The 21,638-nt window shown below is 45.3% G+C and overlaps 1 protein-coding gene and 1 long non-coding RNA gene across 3 annotated transcripts in view; one reads left to right on the top strand and one right to left on the bottom strand.

Moving 5' to 3' along the window:
* Positions 1-21,638, bottom strand: part of LOC137642446 (chymotrypsinogen B-like) — a 155,098-nt gene that overhangs the window by 75,295 nt on the left and 58,165 nt on the right. Inside the window, exon 2 of one of the 2 annotated variants that reach the window (XM_068375005.1) lies at positions 17,065-17,108. The exons of the other annotated variant lie outside the window; for it this stretch is intronic. The gene's annotated coding sequence lies outside the window, so the exon portion shown is untranslated. The remainder of the gene's footprint in view (positions 1-17,064; positions 17,109-21,638) is intronic. 2 annotated transcript variants of the gene reach the window in all.
* LOC137642448 (uncharacterized) overlaps positions 1-21,638 on the top strand; it is a 167,979-nt gene that overhangs the window by 141,817 nt on the left and 4,524 nt on the right. The window lies entirely within an intron of this gene.

Below are 21,638 nucleotides of genomic sequence, written 5' to 3'. Positions count from 1 at the left end.
TTCTTTTCTTCATCATCCCCTCTCTTGGGGAAAGCAGCATCCTGGGTTCTCTGGATAGCTGACCTCAAACCACTGCAGGTAAACCATGCTCCCTTATGTTCCTAGTATTAAGATTAATACTGTTACCTCCCCATACCCTGATGAGGTGGTATTGGGAAAGTCCTAGTGCACAAGTTTCCATCTAAAGAACTTCGGAACAACTTCCTAGGACGAGTTACATTTCTACATACCTTCATACACAATTTGCGTAGGCCGCAGATCTTGCGTTGCAAGGTTTTAGCGAGGTGTAGGGGCTCCTTATTTCTTGAGTAGCCCCTGGGCAAAGTCAAAAAGCCAGACTGGCTGGGATGTCCACCCTTCCTAATGGGTGAGTTACCCCTATTAAATAGCTTGGTTTGTAGTCCAGTTATGGACGAAATGACAAATTCGTAGTTAATTTGTATTTTTGAGCTCAGCCATCCTTACCAAGACCCAGAAAGGGGCCGGATATACTACTACATAGCGAGAAGCATCCAACCTTCATTGCTCCTTCCTCCTGAGTCTTCCCCCTTTCCGTGAAAGCCCTAGACTGTGTCATGAGAACAGTCGAAGAGGAAAGACCCTGCCCAATCCTAGAGAAATGCAAACCATTATCTCGAGCTACGCCCACCTGCGAGGAGAAGTGGAAAGAGGTACATCTAACCTTCTCCGTCTTGAGGTTGGATAGCAGGCCAGCAGTGTAATGAGAACCTTCTAAAGTTGCCAAACCATCCTTTGAAAAGGGAACAGGAGACGAAAGATTGTCTTGCCGCCTCCCTGTCTCATCAGAACTGCCTAGAAATGTGTGCAGGACTTTAATAACGCCCCACCCTTGTGATGGATTTGTAGGCTCTTCTCAGGTCAAAAAAGGACTGGTAGAGAGCATGTGTTTGCCGCACCTACGGTAGAACATGAACCAGAAACTGATTTCATCATGTATCTAGGGCGTAGACCCTTTCCCACTGGAAGTGATCCAAGAAGTCATTACCAAAGCCACCACGGAGAGTAGGAACCTGCTCCAAAAGTGAGGCATGTCCTCAAAGAGGAAATCATCATTAAAACTGCACAATTTCCGACCGTGACCATGACCACGGTGCCTCAAATGGTAGTCCAGCCGTAAACCACCTTCCAGAAGGAATCTCATCAGCTGGTAGCCAGTCACCTGTACTGAATCCAGGCTTTGAAAGGCACTCGACCACCTTTCGGCCCTACAAAGGTAAGGGCCCAAAAAGAGGATCCTCCGGAAATCCCCCAAGGGTGGAGGAGGACGTGGTCACGGAAACATGTCCTCAGGAACCTCTAAATAATGAGAGGTTCCAGGTAGGAGGTAGACTTTCCCACTTTCGGGATCACTGGACCTTCGATCACTGGGTCCACAGCCAAATTACGAATGGACTTGGTTGGAAGCGGAACAAAAATCCACCTTTCCAAAATTCTTCCAACACTTTCCCCTTATTGGAAGTATATACCTCAGAACTCTTGAACAAGAAGGTAATGAGGAAAGCGAAGTCCATCAAAATTCCTGGGACGGCTGTTTTGTGTTCCCAAGAAAGAATCGGACAAACCCAGAGTCATTCTAGACACATCAAGTTCATCGAGAACAACAAGTTCCGGATGCTTACAGTGCAACACATAAGGACCCTTCTAACAAAAAGGGGCGTATGCAGTCTCAATAGACCTGGCAGATGCTTACTGGCACCTACCAGTCAGTCGCCCCCTCTCCTCTTACCTAGAATTCAGGCTACAGAAGACAAAATTTGTCTTCACAGCCATGCCCTTTGGACTAAATATAGCCCCAAAGGTATTCACAAAGCTAACGGACTCAATCGTCCAGCACCTACGCCCCGAAGGAGTACAGGTAGTAGCATAACTGGTCGATTGGCGGGTGCGGGCAGCATCCAAGTCAAGTCTACTTGTCTGCAAGCGGCCGGAAAGGTGATCCAGTTCCTGGAACACCTGGGCCTCAAGATCAATCGGTAGAAGTCTCGCCTTTCTCCAGCTCACAAGTTTCAATGGTTAGGAATCCATAGGAACTTGCAGTCACACCACCTCTCCATTCTATTAAAGAAGAGGAGAGAAATAGCGGCATCTGTCAAGAGACTAATCCAACACAAGAGGATTTCAAAATGCCAACAGGAAAGAGTACTGGGCTCTCTCTGGTTTGCAGTAGTGACAGACCCGGTGCTAGAAGCACAGCCAAAGGATGCGCCAGGAGTCTGGAGAAGATACGCATCAAACGCTCGAAGAGATCAACAAGGTTGACACCGGCCCGACTGCGCACGCCATTAAGGCCGTGGTCAACGAATAAGAGCCTAGCAGACAATTCTCTTGCAACCACCACAAACATCAGTGGCAATACACACGGAAGCCTCCCTGAAAGAATGGGGAGGCCATCTGCATGAAAGGAAAGGGCAAGAAATTGACCATTCCAGTTCAAAAAACTTTCACATCATCTCAGAAGCTATGACAGTCCTCCTGATGTTGAGGAGACTATCCCCTCGCAGAACAGTCCACATCAGATTGGCTCTCAACAACAAGGTGATAGTAATATGTCTAATCGACAAGGTTCGAGTTCACCTCACATCAACCATGTGATGTTAGCCATCCAACACCTGGCAAGGAAGAGAAGATGGCATTTATCAAGCAGTTCACCTTCAAGGATTCCGCGATGTGACGCCAGATGCTCTATCCAGGCGAAAGCCGATAGAGACAGAATGGTCCCTAGACGCAGTCTCATTCTCCTTTATTTTCGATAAAAGTCCCGGAACTGCAGATCGACCTCTTCGCAACAAGCGACAACATAGAAACTACCTCGTTATGTAGCCCCTTAAGCAGAAGCGATGGACGTCATGTCTCTCGACTGGAATAGATGGAATTGAATTTATGTGTTTCCACCAACCAATCTCCTGCTAAAAGTCCTCGACAAGCTAGGATCCTGCAGAGGAACACCTCCTGTAGTGGCCCCCAAATGGGCCAAAAACAATTGGTTTCTCTAGTTCTAGAATTGAAACTGTAGCTGTTTCCTCTACCGTACCCAGTTTTGTCCAAACTGGTGCAGAAATCGGCTGTTACATTTCATCCTCGAGAACCAACAACCTGCATCTCATGATTTTATCGCCCGAGCAGTGAACAAAAGTTTGGGATCTCGAAGAATGTAGCCAACTTCATTGTAAAGTACAAGTCAAGTCCAACCAGGAGACAATGTGGATGTCTTGGAAGAAAGAGGTAACCCTCGTGAAAACAAGGGGACCGACAGAAATTTCAACAGGTTTCTGCCTATCTTTCTTCTTTTACCTACTTGAACGAGGCCTGACTTCCACTACGATAACCACGTGTAAGTCGGCCCTGACTAGACCTCTTCTATACGCCTTTTGAGACGAACCTCATAAGCGAACTTTTTTTAAGGTACCAAAGCATGCACCAGACCCAAGTCGGCAACCCCTCCAAAGCCCATTACATGAGCGTTGGTCAAAGTCTTGCTCTATGCTTCGAACCTAAACAATGAGGATTGTACTCTAAAAGAGCTAACACAGAAAGTCAATTTTCTGTTCGCAATAGCCTCAGGGGCTAAAGTTTGTGAAATATTGGCCCTATCAGGGATGTAGGCCATATTTAGTTCACAGAAGAGAGGGAGAACTGAATCCTTTCCCCGATCCTACTTTCCGCCAAAAACAAGCTGCCCACCAAAAGGTGGTGTCCTTTTGAAGGAAGATGTCTCCTTATGCCCATTAGGGTGTCTTAAGGTCTACCTTCGTAGAACTTCAGACTTCAAGGAAGGACAGCTCTTCCGAGGCGAAACCTCAGGATCAAAATCTATCCCTAAAATAATTAAGAGCAATGCTCACCTACTTATTCGCAGAGCTGATCCTGACAGCTGACCCGCAGTTCATGATCCTAAGAAAATTACTTCTTCACGGAACGTCTTCCAACACTATACGAAGCAAGTACATAAAATAAGACATGTTGGGGTGGCGGCGGGTGGTTTTAAAAACACGTCGTCTAAGCCTGCGATGAACAGTGAACTGCTTTGGGACTTTCCAGTGCATCGGGTGCATGGGTACATTTACCCTCAAGTGCAAATCACAACGATGATTAACACACTGTTCCATATAGGTGCATATCTGACCAATAACACCAGTGCAGAGTGAACGTTGCATCGCGGTGTTCATGCATTTCCAAAATCTGTACAGATCAGTCAGATTTGGTTTCACATCTCCACTGAGTGGCATCATTTCGATGAAATTACATAATTTTCTGACAGGAGAAAGTATGGACCCTGTTGTTTTTTCAATGCCAGAACAGATTCATACCGGATTATAACTACAAGGTAAAATTACTAAACATATTTGCGTTTTACTGCTGCTATCTCAGTTACAGACGAATAAAGTATACTAGAGTTTTAATTAAATCCTAGAAGGGCCCAACTTGAAATCAGAGTACAGATTTCCAAGGGGATAAAAAAGGTAATCTCTAAGATTTACCGTCCGTCCCTATGGAGATACAACCTTTGAATCCTTATAGTCGAAGTCGACACCTTCCCTGCAGGGGCCAGGAAGCCCTAAGCTAGTTCCAAGCTTAGTGGATATGACAAATAACGGTAATGTCATATATAAAGGTCTAGGAGACCATATAAGGAACTCATTCAAAGTAAAGGCACTTATACAAATCCACAGATATAGTACTTTCAAGTAATTCTCTAGTAAGCTTCCATCAGGACGACATGGCTGAGCCCAAAAACGGAGTTTGAGCAGAGCGAAAAATCTATTTTTGGGTGATATCGCCATGTCGTCCTGATGGACCCTCCCTTCTTTCGAAAAGGAGTAAATAACTATGTAACGAAAGACCCCACCCAAAACTACTCTATCTGTGGCTATCCATGCTTAAATGCAACAAGGAATAGTTACGCCTTAGTAGTACTGGGAGGGGATCCACCGGGTAACCTTGATAACGGCTCCCTTCAATTTCGCCACTCTTCCCCCTCAAAGCGGAAAATCTATTCGGGGTGAAGATTGCCATGTGTCGTATCAAGATATACATCCCCTGATATTATGCGATATCCTTAAAAGTTATATTAACGATACTTGCACCAGGAGTTAGAATTCTGGAAACCTGTGGTTAATTCTCTGGGTGTATCACTGTAGCCAAATATCCCTTAGAAAGCTACCTAAAGGAACCTTCCATCAGGACGACATGGCAATATCACCCAAAAATAGATTTTTCGCTTTGCTCAAAATCCATTTTTTCCTAACTATACAAACCTTAGCTATTTAACCAAACTTGCCTGCCAGCCCTATCCCCCCTTGAAGTCCTACCTCCAAGCAAAGTGAGCTAAATCACAGGTGTATGAGGGGGAGCTGTAGCAAGCTACCCTCCCTACCCCCGCTAACTAGTGGTGTGGGTAGTAAACCCTCTTTAAAAATTAATGGCTCGTCATTTCAGCTACACCGAAAGTAATACCCCTATTAAATAGCTAAGGTTTGTATAGTTTGGAAAAATACAAATTATCTACGAATTTGTCATGTTAGGTGGGTTTGTTAGGTTCTGTGGCATTTTACAAATCTCAAAAGTGTTAAATAACCACGTTTTTTTTTCTGTTTTCTCCCACCCATAGTTCTAGGTTCCTACCTGTGTCCATCACGAAGGGGAGGGGGGATGATAATGGGAGAATAGCATATTTTCTCTGAAAATAAAGGTCGAATTCATTGAAAGCACATTATTGACTGTAGTAAAAGTTATTTTTTTCTCTTGAAAATATAATACATGGTTTTCTATAATTTTACCTGGGGATGTACTGCTTGTCAGAACAGAGCAGTTAAATGGTTCAGGCGTTTATCTTTATGTGAAATGCAATATGAAGTTAGTTTTACGAAATAACATCCTGATTTGGTAATAATACGTCAGGTGTTGTCTTTCGGGAAGCAAACACATGGTTGAAACATGAGGGCCCTAGTAGTCTATTTTGATTTTCAAATCTACAGTACCATAATGCTCAAATAACCGCTTTCAATTTCTTAAGAGAATTAATGTTATTTGTTCATATGTCAAGTGGGGAGTTATAGTATGACCCAGGTGCTCCATGGTTGACTATAAAACCCACAGTCTATTTGAATCTTGGGTCCAATAATTTGAAACTGTGTACATGGATGTTTTAAATGAGTAAAATCAGGTATCTTGTCTTGCTACTCTTCAAGTACATGTTCGTAAAATTTTGATGTTTGCTTAAGCTAATTCTGAGTTTTTACTGAAAGTTAAGATGGATTACCAGGTTTTAAGTTTTGCCAGTTTACTTGTTCCTTTCTTTATTGGTTATTAATTAGATATGTATGATTTTAAGACTGGTGGTTAGCATTGTAAGTCATTTCAAGTAACTGTCCAAATTTTATTTTATTTTGGGTTGGTAGATGATTTGTCAATGTCAAAATCTACTGAATTTTATGCTATAGTGATAAACTTAAGACCATTTAATGGGAGAAGCGAGGCATTGTGTAGCTTAATAAGGACACTGTTCTTTCCTCTAACCATTCAGAACCATAGATATAAGGTTATCAATTACCTATATTTATAGTTTCATGTGATGAGTTTCTACAAAACCCTTCATTGCTATTGTGCAAATGATTGTGGTATTACAATATTAGCTTAAAGTAATGCAGCATTGAGAACTTTCTTTAATATTCAAGATTAAGGATGACAGGAACAAAAATTCCTTGAAGTCAATGAAGATAGATTCATCCAACACAACTATTAAGAAAATTAAAAATTAAACTTGGTAAAGAATTCCTGAAATATAATTTGGCCTTGGGTTACTGGGTAGTAGTTTACGGTGTAAGATTTCTTACATTTTTGTGGTTGGTTACTAGGGTAAAGTACTGTGTAATCAATCATTAACTTGGTTATTGTGTAGTTTTACGGGTTCTTAGATTGTTTAAGGTTTCAAAAGTTATAGCAATCTCTTCCCTGTATGACTGGTTACGATTTTAAAACAAAATATATTTTTTAACAAGTCAGAGTTGAATATACATTACTCTAAAGTGATTCGAGTGAACAGGAAAACGCTTTTTTGTCATATAGCTCATTTGAATTGTTTTTTGCAGTCATAAAATCATGCAGGTAGAATATGCCTTGCTGTCCAATTTAATTATGAAATCTCCATTATGATAACACTAAAAACAAGACAGCCTTTATTTTTTCAAAGACTATATTGGTCTCCCTTGTGTTGCTGTCACGCGTATTGTTCAATCTATGTGCTGCATAATTGAAAGTTTGGAAACCCATTGTCAAGTACATCTCTACTCTAGTAACCAGAAACCTAGTGTAACTAGCCTCGAGGTGGAGAGATTTATTTGTCGTATGATGTATTGAATACTTTGGACGTTCTTCTAATAGCTTGTCTATAATTATTCTAGCTCTAATAATTAGCAGTGTAGCTCAATCAGCACTGGAGTAATCATATCCCAGGGTGCAACACCCCTTATAAATCCAGCTGTTTTGTTTATATTTTACAACCAAGTTGTACTGTCAGCCCATTGTAATAAGTTTTAGTTGCCAGCTTTGCTTCAAACAGTTATTAAAAGGTTTAAAAAAGGACTTTACTTAGATACACAGTGACTCCTGTTATATCGCTTATGTAAACACGGACAAATTACAATCCAACAGTACAGATCCAAGGCTGTTTGATATATTTTTTCTATTCCTCCAAGAACTTGGCTTTATTTTCAGTTAGTACATTTGAGATAGGAGTTTAAGGCCTTTTAAGTAAACTTAAAGCCTGACAAGACTTACCAGCATTTTAAGCATAGAACATCAGATTAAAGTTATTCATGATAAATAAATTTTACTGCTGAGGCCTAGGCTTTGTAATACACAGCACATTACAAGCACTTTATAATTAATAGAATTTAGACGCATAGAACAATCTAGTGAAGTGAAAGGAACCTGGGAGCGTTGATGATTGTCTTTTGAAACTAATAAAGACACTTCTCTCCTTAAATGCCACTGTTTTACTGTTTACTTTACTACTTACTTACTTTGACGGCTGCTTTTCCAGTCCCATTCAGCAGGGGAACCCCACTCTCTACAGGACCTCCACTGACGTTATATTTCGTTCGTTCAGAGTATTCAAGACCCAGTAAACAAAATGGACCTCTCCCTATTATTTTCTTTCACAATCAATCCTTAGACTTGTTATATTCACAGAGAGACACTGTCAATGCGATAAAAGTTGTCAAATCGCGCCAAGGTCTGCTGATTCGAGTCGCTTTGATACATCCACAAAATCGATTTAACAAAACTCATTCGTCAAGTCCAAGTTATCTCAATAAACCAATATAGGAATATAAATTTTTAGTGTTAACTAACTACTGTAGATGTCTCCTCGTGAATCAAAGGCCCATGTTTCCTCAGGAACAAAAGCTAAGCTATAAGGGCATGCATGATGGACCGGACGAGGATCTCTCAAACATAGTCAAGGAGAAAAACCAGACATTGAAATCGGCATCGTCACAGGCGAGTGTTCCAGTACTGATTTGACAATTGTAACCCCTCAACTTCACTAGACTCAACGTAATGAATGTCAGCTCAATGAACTTCAGCTCAAGCTTAATGCATCTGAACACCTTAAAATTTAATCAGCCCATATCACAATAATTATTTTATAGGATTTAGATTGGTCTCTTTTCAGACATTATGCATTTTCATGAATTTGAAGAGGAGTTACTCTTTCCAAATCTTTTTATTATTATTTAGCCAACTTACCAAATTTAATTAGGTCAAGCATAGATTAAATTACTGAACAGATTTAATTAATCCAAAGGCTAGCATCAGATAGCTTGAGTGACTACCAAACAAATTTTCTTTTTAGTATTGTAGCATTTTTTCATTCTATTATTTCCTGAAACTGTTTACAAAGTAGACATAGGGAAACCCTGGCAAACATTGAAAGTTGGCTCATAAACAAATTAGACATTTAAAGGCAGTGTTAGTTGTGTAGCATGAAAAATTCGGAGATAATTTGTATTTTTCCTAACCATACAAACCTTAGCTATTTACATGGGGTTTTACTTTCGGCGTAGCTGAAATGACGAGCCATTAGAATTTTAACGAGGGTTAATTACCCCTGCGCTAGTTAGCAAAGGGGTAGGGGAGGGGTAGCCAGCCCTCCCCCCCTCACACACCGGTGAACTGCTTCACTTCACTTAGAGGCAGGACTTGCCTTGGTGGACAGGGCTGGCGGACAAATATTTGTAAATAGCTAAGGTTTGTATGGTTAGGAAAAATACAAATTATCTCCGAATTTGACATTTGTTCCGTAACCGAAATACAAACCACGCTATTTACATGGGGTGACTTACCCCTTAGGTAGGGAGGAAAGTCCCGGCCTTACTGGCTTTGGCTTTTACCCGGGGACTCGGAATCCGAGTGAGCAGCACTCGAGAAAAAGAGTCCCTGCACCTCGCAAGTTCCTTGCTCCGCAAGGAACGAGCGGCCTACATAAGCTTGTGTGTGGAGGGTTGAAATGTGACTCGTCCTAGGAAGTTGACCTGAAGTCCTTTAGATGGAATTCTAGGCTAGGAGGTTCCCAATACCACCTCGTCAGGGTATGGGGGACGCGACAGTATTATCTTAATACTAGGAACACAAGGAAGCATGGTTTACCTGCAGAGGTTCGAGGTCAGCTATGCAGAGAACCCAGGATGCTGCTTTCCCCAAGAGAGAGGAGGATGAAGAAAGAAGTAAGGTCCAGACATACTCTTTCATTCATGCAGTCTAAAACCGGGTAACAATGCCCTCAACCTTCTGCTACCTGTCCATTAAGGAGCCTGAGGTTAGACCAGCTGTTGTGCAGCCACCACAGGGCCGATCGAGAATGTATCAAGGCTCCTGTGGGTCACGTCCTGCAGGTAGTGGGCTGTGAAGGTCGTTTGACGCTTCCGGACCCCAGCTTGTAGCACCTGCGTCACCGAGAAGTTTCTCTTAAAAGCCAGAGACCTAGCGATGCCTCTGACATCGTGTGCTCTGGGACGACGTGACGGAGGAGGATCTGGATTCAAGGCGTGGTGGATGACCCTTCGGATCCAGGCAGAGATAGTATTCTTGTGACCCTCCTCTTCGTCCTTCCCGTATTCACAAACAGGGCTTGCACGCGAGGACGGACTGCAGCAGTTCTCTTCAGATAACGCCTCAGACTTCTCACTGAACATAGTAACAGATGGTCTGGATCACTTGTTACAGAACGGAGACTCGAGACCCTGAAGGAGTCGAACCATGGGTCCGGCACTCCAGGGTTCTGAGTCTTAGCTACAAACTCAGGGACGAACTCGAACGTTACCTCCCCCCATCCCCTTGAATGGGCGCCTCGTATGAGAGACCATGAAGTGCACTGACCCGCTTGGCTGAGGCCAAAGCGAGCAGGAACGCCGTCTTCCAAGTCAAGTGTCGATCAGAGGCCTGGCGTAATGGTTCGAACGGAGGTCTCTTAAGAGCCCTGAGGACGCGAACCACATTCCATGGAGGAGGTCTCTTCCGACTGAGTTCAGGTAAGTTCGTAGCTTCGTATGAGTAAAGAAAGTTCCAGCGAGGAAGAAATGTCTATTCCTTTCAGCCTGAAGGCTGAGCGATAGCCTTTCACCGCCGAGACTGATAGGTGCATTTCTTCCCGCAAATACACGAGAAACTCCGCTATTGCTGGAATAGTGCCATCGAGGGGAGAGATACCCCTCCCACGACACCAACCACAGAAGACTCTCCACTTCGCCTGGTAGACCCCTGCGGATGACCTTCGCAGGTGTCGAGACATCCTCTCCGCAACTTGCGAAAAGCCTCTCTCAGTGATGAGACGCTGGATAGTCTCCAGGCATGAAGCCGAAGCGAAGCTACGGCCTTGTGGTAGATGTTGCAGTGTAGTTGCTTGAGTACCTCGTGTCGTGGGGGAAGTTCTCTCGGGAGTTCCGTCAGGAGATGCACGAGGTCCGGGAAGCACTCTGCGTGATGCCATAGCGGAGCTATTAAGGTCATTGACAGATTGACCGATAGTCTGGTCTTGTTAAGCACCCTTCTCATCAGACAGAACGGTGGGAAGGCGTAGGCATCGATGTTGTCCCACCGTTGTTGGAAGGCATCTTGCCAGAGTACCTTGGGGTCCGGGACTGGGGAGCAGTACAGCGGCAGCTTGAAGTTCAAAGCTGTCGCGAACAGGTCCACTGTCGGGGAACCCCACAAAGTCAGGACTTTGTTGGCTACTTGATGATCCAAAGACCACTCGGTACTCAACATCTGCGATGCTCTGCTCAGACTGTCGGCGAGCACATTTCTTTTGCCCGGAATGAAGCAAGCTGATAGTGGAATCGAGTGGACTTCGGTCCACCTCAGTAGCTCTACTGCAAGATGGGATAGCTGTTGTGAAAAGGTACCTCCCTGCTTGATGATGTAAGCCACTACTGTGGTGTTGTCGCTCATCACCACCACAGAGTGACCCGCCAGGACCTGTTGGAACTGTTGAAGGGCCAGATAGACGGCCTTCATTTCTAGCAGGTTGATGTGGAGGCACCTTTCTGATTCTGACCATAGGCCTGATATCCTTTGGTTCAGAACGTGGGCCCCACACCCTTCTTTTGACGCATCCGAGAACAGCATCAAATCCGGGGGGAGGACGAGAAGATCCACTACCTTTCGCAGGTTTTCGTCGGTCGGCCACCACTGCAGGTCCGCCCGTTCTGCAGGTCCCATAGGGACCAGAGTGTCCGGGGAATTGTTGCCTTGGTTCCACCGGGACTTGAGCCGCCATTGTAGGGATCTCATCCTGAGGCGGCCGGTCGGAACTAGACAGGCCAGGGAGGCCAGGTGACCTAGGAGACGTAACCAAGATTGGGCTGGAAGGACTTCTCGTCCGAGGAAAGGTCTTGCGACCCTCCTCACCCTTGCTATCCTGTCGTCTGATGGAAAGGCTTTGTGGAGATTGGTGTCTAATATCATGCCTAGATATACCAGTCGTTTAGTTGGAAGCAGAGAAGACTTCTCGAGATTTACCATGATCCCTAGGTCTTGGCAAAGTCCCAAAAGCTTGTCTCGGTGTCGAAGAAGGGTCAACTCCGAGTCTGCCAGGATCAACCAGTCGTCCAGATAGCGGAGGAGACGGATGCCGATCCTGTGTGCCCACGAAGAAATAAGGGTGAACACCTTGGTGAACACCTGAGGTGCTGTAGAGAGACCGAAACACAGCACCTTGAACTTGGTAGGTCTTGTTGTCTAGCTTGAATCTCAAGTACTTCCTGGAAGACGGATGGACTGGGATCTGGAAGTACGCGTCCTTCAAATCCAGAGTGCACATGAAGTCTTGCGTGTCCGCTATCTCCATGCTGAACGGATTTTTGCTTGACAAACTTGTTCAGAGCTGAGAGGTCGATGACAGGTCTCCAGCCTCCAGACGTCTTCTTTACAAGAAAGAGTCTACTGAAGAAGCCTGGGGAGCCGTCAACGACCTTCTGGAGAGCATCCTTCTTGAGCATGGTCTCAACTTCTGCTCGAAGGGCTAGCCCCTTTACCGATCCCATGGCATAGGAGCTCAACGACACTGGATTCGCTGTCAGGGGAGGAAGAGATGTTATGAACGGGACGCGATATCCTTGGCTGATCACAGAGATCGTCCAGGAATCGGCCCCGAGTTGCTGCCACCTGTCCGCGCAACTTTGTAGGCATCCCCCCACTGGTGGACATGCCGGGGGATTGCCAATCCTAGCGTTTACGGCCTCGGCCGCTCCCCCTAGGATTCTTACCTCCCCTGGAGGACTTTCCGCCTTTCTTGTCCTTGGCAGGAAAGGGCTGCTGCTTAGACACCTTTGCCTTTGCTGCCGGAGCCTGTCTCGATGTCCTAGACTGACGAGGCTGCTGATGTTGTTGTTGAGGAGCTGTAGGCTTTTAGGGTCAAGATGTAAGGCCCCTTTGGAGGAGCGGATCTTGATTCGACTTCTTCCACCTCTCAGCTGTCAGTTCCACATCCTTGGGCTCGAACAAACTCTCTCCAAGGATGGAGGAGTGTCTAAGCTTGCTGACACGGCTGGGACTTTCGAGTGGAACCTCTCGGTCACGGCATCCCGACGTTTTAGGATCGAGTTTGCCCACAAGTTCGAAACTTGGTGAGCTAAAAACTCGATGGAGCGCGTGCCCGAGAGGAGGAAAGTCTCAAGGCCCTTCCTGGTGCTCTCCTTGGACAAGTCCTCGGATCGCAACAGGATGCCCAGAGACCCTAGCCAGATGTCCAGCCACGAAGTGGCCTGCATGGCACACTTCGCAACTTTCTCCTGGCTTAGGATCTCCATAGCTGAGAATGTCACCTGCCGGGCGGAGAGTTTCTCGAGAGAAATCCCCCTAGAGAGCTCTTCCACAGAGTGGTGGAGGGGAAGAGCTAAACAAGACTCCCCCATGATCTCGAAGTACCTCCTCTGCTGTACGCGAAGAGGTGGGAGGAGTTTGTTCCCGACAGAGGAACGGCTGGAGGAGGAGAGTTCGGTGAGCTGGCCCTCAACCTTGTCTCTGGCACTCTTCACTCCCTGGTACCAGGGCAGAGCCGCACTGGCCTTTGGGAGCTTCTGGGTACCGTAGACTTGGTCCAGGACCATATCCTTGCCTTCACGGGGGGCGGTCTCGGGGCCCTTGAATCCGTTGAGTTGCCTCGATAGACTCAGGACCTGCCAGAAGGCATGCTCCTACTCGTGCTGCTCTCTTCCTTGTGGACTGGCAGCAAGGTCTCCTGTCCCCAGTAGCTCTACTTGGGAAGATACGTGGACGTTCTCCTGGGGTCTCGCTAGCTCTGGTCGAATCCAGGTAGAAGACTTAGGAGCAGTCTTCGAGTCGTTAGGCTCCCTCCTGGGAGGGATACAGGACTCGAGCAAAGAAGCCTGGGGGCCCCTCTCCACACGAGACGGTTCTCTTCCTCGAGGTGGGGTTCCTCCCATTGGTGCCGTGGGAGAACGCCTCACCTCGCTGGATTCTCCTGAGGACGGAAAGGCTTCGTCCACAGGGGAAGGAGAAAACGCCTGCGAGGGGGAAGGGGCCTTCCCGACGGACTTCTTGGGAGCCAACTTAACCCTAGGAGAAGTTACCACGAAGTCCACTCCTCTCCTTTTCAGCGGGGACGTGGGTGTCATTGGTTTCAGTCCCAGATCAGCGAGGGCCGGCTTCATCGCCTGCACGACTGCTTTGATCAGGGACCCGCACCAGGGCTGGCGGCTGACTGACGCAGTGTCAGCAACACCCGCCGGAGGGAAGGGGATCGGCTGATCCTTAGGAGTGGATACTACGGGGCCTGCCTGAAAAGAAGAATGTTGCGTAGACCTCTCCGAAGATTCTTCCTGCTCCTGGACGAGGATCTGGAAGCACGCGTCCCCGAAGACTCGCACGGTTGCGAAACCCAGCGGGAATCGCTGGCGCTCGCGCGATGGTAGAACCGCTGGTTCGCGAGCGGGCGCGTGGGTGCGCAGGCGAAGGTAAGCGGGGGCGCGCAGGTGAGGGTGCGCGTGGCTGCAAGGGCGAGCGCTGGCAATCGGGAGAACGATGGCACGTAGGCGATCGGTGGCGCGTTGTCGAGCGATGGCATGTAGGCGATCGGTGGCGCGTTGTCGAGCGATGGCGCGTTGGCGAGCGATGGCGCGTTGGCGAGCGATGGCGCGTTGGTGAGTGATGCCGCGTAGCGAGAACGACTACGCACAAGCGAGTTAGCGCGTGGGCGTGTCGGAGACCTGCGGCGATCTGGCGCGTGGGCACGGAGACCTGTGGCGATCTGGCGCGTTGGCGCGTAGGAGAGCGCTTGCGCGCAGGCGAAGGATCGCTGGCGCGCAGGAGATCGTTGGCGCGCAGTTGCGCGTTCAGAAGGAACCAACTGGGGCGCAGGACCAGAGGGCGAGGATGTGCGCAAAGGCGAATGCTCGAGGGCGGGCTCAGGACACATCTTGTGGGCGCGCCGCGCAGGAACTCGGGCTGTCTTAGAAGTGCGCGCGATGGCTGGCGCGTAGGAGAACGCCGGCGAGGAGGCGGAGGGACAGTGTCCCTGCCTGCGCCCAGATCCAGAGATCGTGGGCGCGCGGCCGAACGTTGGCGTGCATGGCACGCATCAGGAACAGGGCGCGCCATTGTGCGCTGACGAGCAGGAGATCGTGGATGCTCAGGAGACCGATGGCGCACATTGCGCGCAGCAGGAACAGAAGTGCGCTGGCAAGCTGGAGAACGCTGGCGCACAGGAGGTCTCTGCAGCACAGGAGAGTGCTGGCGCGTAGGTGAGCGTTGGCGTGCAGGAGGGCGCTGGCAAGCAGGAGATCTATGGCGAGACTCAGGAGATCGTCTGGGCGCAGCAAGTCCAGAGGATCCTGTGAGCGCCTGTGCGCTAACTAAGGAACCTCTAGCAAGACCTGGCGCTCGAGGGACTCACCCACATTGTGAGAAGAGCCCTCTTGCCCCAAAGGGACCGGTGCCCGTTGGATAACGGGATGCGTGGGCGCCCACTGCGCATCTGCGTCCAGGAACGAAGATGGAAGACTGGAAGGTCTGGCAGGCGTCGGAGATTGCGAACGATCTGCGGAGAGGTCCAAGGAAGCCTCTCGCGAGGTCCAAGGAAGCCTCTCTGGCCTCTCGCGAGAGACCGATCGAGTGGGAGCTTCGGAGGAGGTTCGGGCAGCGGAAGAAGAGTCCTTGGAACCTTCCTTCTTCAAGGTAACCCTTGAAGGAGAACGGTCACGCTTGGGCTTCTTCTTACGCCGCCGGGCTAACCTCTCCCACTGGGAGGTAGGCCACTCCCTGCACTCGCAACAGGTATTATCCCTTTCACACCGTTGACCTCGACACAGCGGGCATAAGGAGTGAGGGTCCGTCTCGACCGTCGACATTAACGTTCCACAAGGGCGGTCGGGGAGTCCAGGGCACTTCCGCATGATGGGAAGGAAGGAAGAGGCCAACTTCAAGCACACAAACTGAAAGAAAAAGCAAAACAAAATTAAGGCTGTCAATAATGCGAGGGCGAAGCAGACGTCTGCTCATCGCCCGAGCCAAAAGTGAAGTGAAGCAGTTCACCGGTGTGTGAGGGGGGGAGGGGTAGCTAGCTACCACTCCCCTACCCCCTTGCTAACTAGCGCGGGGGTAACTAACCCTCGTTAAAATTCTAATGGCTCGTCATTTCAGCTACGCCGAAAGTAAAACCCCATGTAAATAGCGTGGTTTGTATTTCGGTTACGGAACAAATAAGTTTTACAAAACAGGGGATCTATAAAAAGCAAAGAATGCAGGATATGAATATAACTAAAGAGATTGAAGTACACCCATGCAATCCTGACATAATAGCAATTAGATTTTGGATGTGAATTGTTAAAAGTACAGTATCATAGTATATTAAGTGAATATGTAAAGAAGATTTTGGCAGCTACTAGTTATTGGTATATTTTGAAATATTGTTGTAAGTGCACATAGTTCTTGTGCATAAATTTAGGAGTACCTTTCAGTAAAGTTTTACTAATCGGATGTACTGTATTTGGTGTTTATCCAGACACAGTAGGAAAAGGTGAATTAATATTGAATCAGTTATAACATGCTGGACTAGAAAAGATGGTTTACACAGTTATCCTATATGTTGCTAAGGTTGATAATCAGGCTTTAAGAAGCCAAGGTGTAATACATTAGAAGTTAAGTTTTAACTAAATAGCACAGCTGGCTTTTCAACGAGGACTGAGGCTTGTTGGATTAACAAAAAGGAGTGTCAAATCCTCTAAGAGAAGGCCACATTAATCTTATAGGTTACCAAAACAATCCCTTCTTAATATAAATAATTTCTATTTAGGAAAACTTTAACCATAAAGTGAAAGGGAGTTGTCTGAGCAATGATATATTTTAGAATTTTATTAATTTTCTTTTAACTTGAAATACCTTATAGGAAAAGTTTTAGTATTACAAAAAAGTAAAGAACAATTATTGAAATCAGCTGTACTCGTAATAATTACTTTTCCCTTTTTGGCCATTCAAATCTGAGAAAGTGTCATTATAAGGAACTTGGCTATCGAAAAGACCACTTACACATTTCGGTGAACCAAGCTATGCTTTCTTTATCAGGATCCAGTCTGTAAAGGTGAGAGATTAATATTAGTGTTGTTAATTGGTAAATGAAAGATCTTTCAGACATGTTTCAATTAAGTATTATGTTGAAACTAGTGTGATAAGGGATGCCCTTGATTTTTATAAAAAAACAACCAAATCTTGAAAAATGGCTAAATTGCTCAAAGGGTAGACTTTATGAAGTTGGTAATGGTACTTTAGAATTTTTGAACCTGCTGTTGTGCAGCACGAGGAGTTAGTCTTTATTGTTAAAATTAAAAGAAAGGTTATATAAACTGAAGGATCTGGGCAAGTCTGGACAAGGTCAGTCAGTGAAATATTCTATGTTGGGTATCACTAATATTGGAGTGAAATCTGGTTTAACTAGAAATAAGAGAGATATTTCCAAAACTGAAAGCTGTGCTTTTAAAACTTTCATTAATACAAGAACTGAGAACTTTTACATTAATGCGCATCATATAGGTTATTCTCCAAGTTATAAGAACCATTAGTGAATTTTGGAATAATGTCTGTGATACTTTTAATGATACAATAGATATATAGAATGAATTTATAGTACAATTTGTTTTAATCTTTGAGGTTACAACCATATTGATTTCTCTATTTTTCAAAGAGTTAGATATTCACTTGGGGGATACCCAGTGTGATATCCACGTATCTCAACACAGTTGATCACAAACTATTTGAGACGAGGCGTTTGGCGACCATACTTTTCTAAAATGTTATGTCGGAGATTAGTATTGCCATTATACCTCACACTGTACAGTTGGCATTATTAAAGGAATGGGCCCTAGCAGCAATTAGTTTTCTACGTTAGTACAGTTTCCATTTCCTGCAGTCTAACCGCTTAACTTTTACTAAATAGTCCAATAGCAGGGCTTTTCCTATAGTTAGGCTACACCTTGACGCTAAATTTATAAATACCATGCATTTCACGTGTTCTGGAAAAATCACAAAGTTGCGTTTCCTACACAGTGATCTTTAGTGAGGGAAAACTACAGTTTGTTAGGAGCTCAAAATTTTAACTCTTACTCTATCTGAATGGCTTAAATACCCCTCATAGAATTAAAAGTTATCAAGTAAAGAATGAAAGGGTTTGAAGGTTATAAATACTGAACAAAGTTAACTGTTAATTAGATATTCTAAAGAGATAATTAGTCTTTCTAGATATACATTCACAGATTTGAAAGTCCTTAAGTGTTCATTGAAATGTAATTCCACAAAAATTAAGAATGAACATTTAGTTGTCAGATTCTTTAACCTCGCTTCTATTTTTATTTTTTTTTCCTCGCTATGAACTCATTGCATCAGAAATAGTCCTAGATCCCTCGGGTGAGAAGCAAGAGCTGCCACCATCTGAACCTACCAAAACAATAAAAGAAGTTGGAACCTAGGCACTAACGCAGCACCCATTAAGCCACTCCCCAAGTACTGTGCCAGAACAAAAGTACTAACTTTTATGATATATGTTGATTCAATTGGTGGAACCCTTGCTTCTCTCTTGAGTTCTGGGTTTGATCTTGGTGTGATGTAGAGATTTACAGTATAACTATTTCACACATGACTGTATGTTGATTCCCATCTTTTAACCATTTGTTGGACTTGCCGGGTTATCTTAAACGTTTACTGTCCTGCTTTACAAAGTGCATCTAAATCAAATAGCTATGTTTCAAAGATGTAAAATTCCTACCAAATATTTCCCTCTGGATTATCTGAATGCGAATCAGGATGATGATAACGTTGGAATACTTTTAATCTTCAGGTCACTATATTACAGAATCAAGATAAGATTATTGTATACTATCACAGGACTAAATTTTCGTCCAAGTGTGGTTTCTAGGGCCTCTGTTACGGCCCTTCCCTTTGATAAAGGAATTATCTAAATGGAAGACAGCCTGTGATTAGTGGTTTTCACACGCCCCTGATGTATACACGACACCCACAAGGTGCTCGCGCGAGGGTAGTAACCTCTGCATTCCATGCTTTTATCTTTCTCTGGTATATTTGGAAGATTTATATCAGAAAAGTGTAAAGAAGGACCCTTTTCACCGGGCGTCACAGGTCTCTCCCCAAAAATAGATTTTTCCTAAGTCAAAATCCCTTTATTGTATACTATCACAGGACTAAATTTTCATTAGTTTTTTTATTGCACAAGTTTTGTTGGTTATGTCAGATGTTTGAGAAATAGAAATCTAAACGGATTAAAGAGGATTTAGTTATAATGGTGGATGGTTTCTTGTTTTTGTTTACAATTATTGATGTTGAAGTGCTCCACATTCCAAAAGAATAATTTGTTCCCATGTGGATACAAACTTGATTCATTTAATAGGTTTACTGCTAATCGTGTTTTCTGTGACTGGCCTATCAAAAAAATGTTGATTGCATCTTGCTTTATGGTGGGAGAATCCAGTGCATGCACAAGGAGCAAGTAGGAGGTTGCTCACCGCATCCCCTCACGTCATTGTTAGTGTTGAAGTGAAGAGGGTGTTCTCTTCCTCTCTACGATCGAGACTTTCACATTCTCCTTGCCTCGCCTACCCTTTTAGTATGCAACACTCTTGTCTTGTGTTTTTATCTTATCCATGGTCATTTGAGTGGATACTCATTAACTATATATTACGAGTGAGTGCTTATGTCCAGAAAATCTCATTATTTACGTCTTTGCCCAGGACGGGATAGCAATGTGTGTGGCGTTCTTATGAGCCGAGCGGACAAGATCCATCTCACTACCCGGACAACTGGATCAAGGTTAAGCCATTAAGAGCCGCTGCTGAAAAGAGTTGACGATGACCCACAGGGAGCTAGATCTCTTGGAACCTATAGGTCGAGGTCAGACATACCCCAGACCACAAGGGGTAGAGACACCCATTCCCCCTCCCCTTAGAAGCAGGAAGGAGTCTACTCGAAAGAAACCCATAAAGGAGAGCGGTTCAATTGACTGGTTTCAGCCGAGACAAATTCTCTTAGACCCAGCAAGTTACCAGGTTTGCCCTGTCTGAGCAGAGGGATTATTTGCTCCCTCGGGAACCTTTCTGAGTCCACTACTGCTCCCAGAAAACATGACCAACTTGGCACAGTCTGTCCAAACAGAGAAAGGAGTGGCACTCCCCTCCTTTTTCAGATCCAGAGATAATGGTCATGGAGATATCGGCCATACTTGCGATTTATATGCATTCATAGCTTGACCATTGGTCCAGAGCAATATCACTTTATGCAATAACGGAAGATCTTAGTAATAGCAATTCCTTAAGAACATTCAAGGAATTGTCACAAGCAGGATCTAAAGCCCTTGAAGAATTTGTGTTAGCTCAGACCATTCTTCTATGGGGGAACTGTTCTAAAAAGATGCGATGCAATCTTGGCCAGATGCACAGACTAACTACCCTTAAGAGAGGTGCTGAATCTGAGGAATTCATATCTGCTGACTTCATATCTTTTCTCCATGCAGAAGTGGAATCTGTGATAAGTGAGATCACTAGACAAACAGATGACTGTAGGTAAAGGGAGAACAATGGTAGGTACAGCGCTTACTGAGAGGACTGTATAACCCTCAGACACACCTGATACTGTACATCATTCTGCTTGAACTAGGGATTTAAAGTCCCCTTCCCCTGAGAGCAAGAACAGAAGATATAATATATCCCACTGGGGTGAGAGCACATCTAGACTTAGCACAGTTGGAAGAGCAATCTCCCTGAACCAGTAATGACAAGATCACTCTATCTGCAACTTTTCATGATCTTACCACTCAAAAGTCAGCAGATGGTTAATCGCTCTTGACTCCCACCTGCTCGTGGAGACCTTGTTCCCCCATGACCAGAGGGGTGTTCCTGTTTTCTGAACAAGGACAACCTGGTAGTCAAGCCCAAACACAACTGGCTATCTGCAAGGGAAGATTTACCAAAAATTCCCCCTCCCCCCAATAAGATATTACAGAAACTACTACCCTACCATGTCTCTGACCCTTGAATGATCCAGATTCAGACTTGAAGGTGTCCAGGTAACTTTCGCGATCCTGTCTCTCAAAGAAGTTACTGATCATATAAACGACTGATGATACTGTTCAATTGAACATCTGATAAAATGGGTAAAAGGGGAGAATGGTCCTGTTCCTTCTCATTTGTATTCAGAGCCCGGACAGTGCCGTTACGGAGAAGTTGATACAACCTTAGTCCCTACTTACAACAATTTATGAGAAACCCTTAAAATCCTCAAGGGGAAGCATTGCTGGAGAATCCTCCCTTGGGCATTGAACCTAGGTGAGTTGACCTCAACCTGGCAGATTACGCCCGCACACGAGATACTGAGGAGAGATGTCTCTGAAGAAAAATTGAAGAAAGCCCATAGATCCTCAGGAGGAAGCATCACTAAGGACCCCCCTCCTTTTCTCCTTCAAGCCTGTGACTCTTGTGGTCTTTCCATAACCCCAGCCTTCTGCAAACCACATAATCCTACCCTCAATTGGGGAAGATGTCATACCGTTGGGTAATTTTCCCTGCAAAGCACATTCAAGTCGGGAAACACCCTTGCATATG

The sequence above is a fragment of the Palaemon carinicauda genome, chromosome 6, assembly GCF_036898095.1.
Source record: "Palaemon carinicauda isolate YSFRI2023 chromosome 6, ASM3689809v2, whole genome shotgun sequence".
NCBI classification, from domain to species: domain Eukaryota; kingdom Metazoa; phylum Arthropoda; class Malacostraca; order Decapoda; family Palaemonidae; genus Palaemon; species Palaemon carinicauda.
Note: the sequence above shows the minus strand (reverse complement) of the source record. Positions and strands in the feature narration are given on the sequence as shown.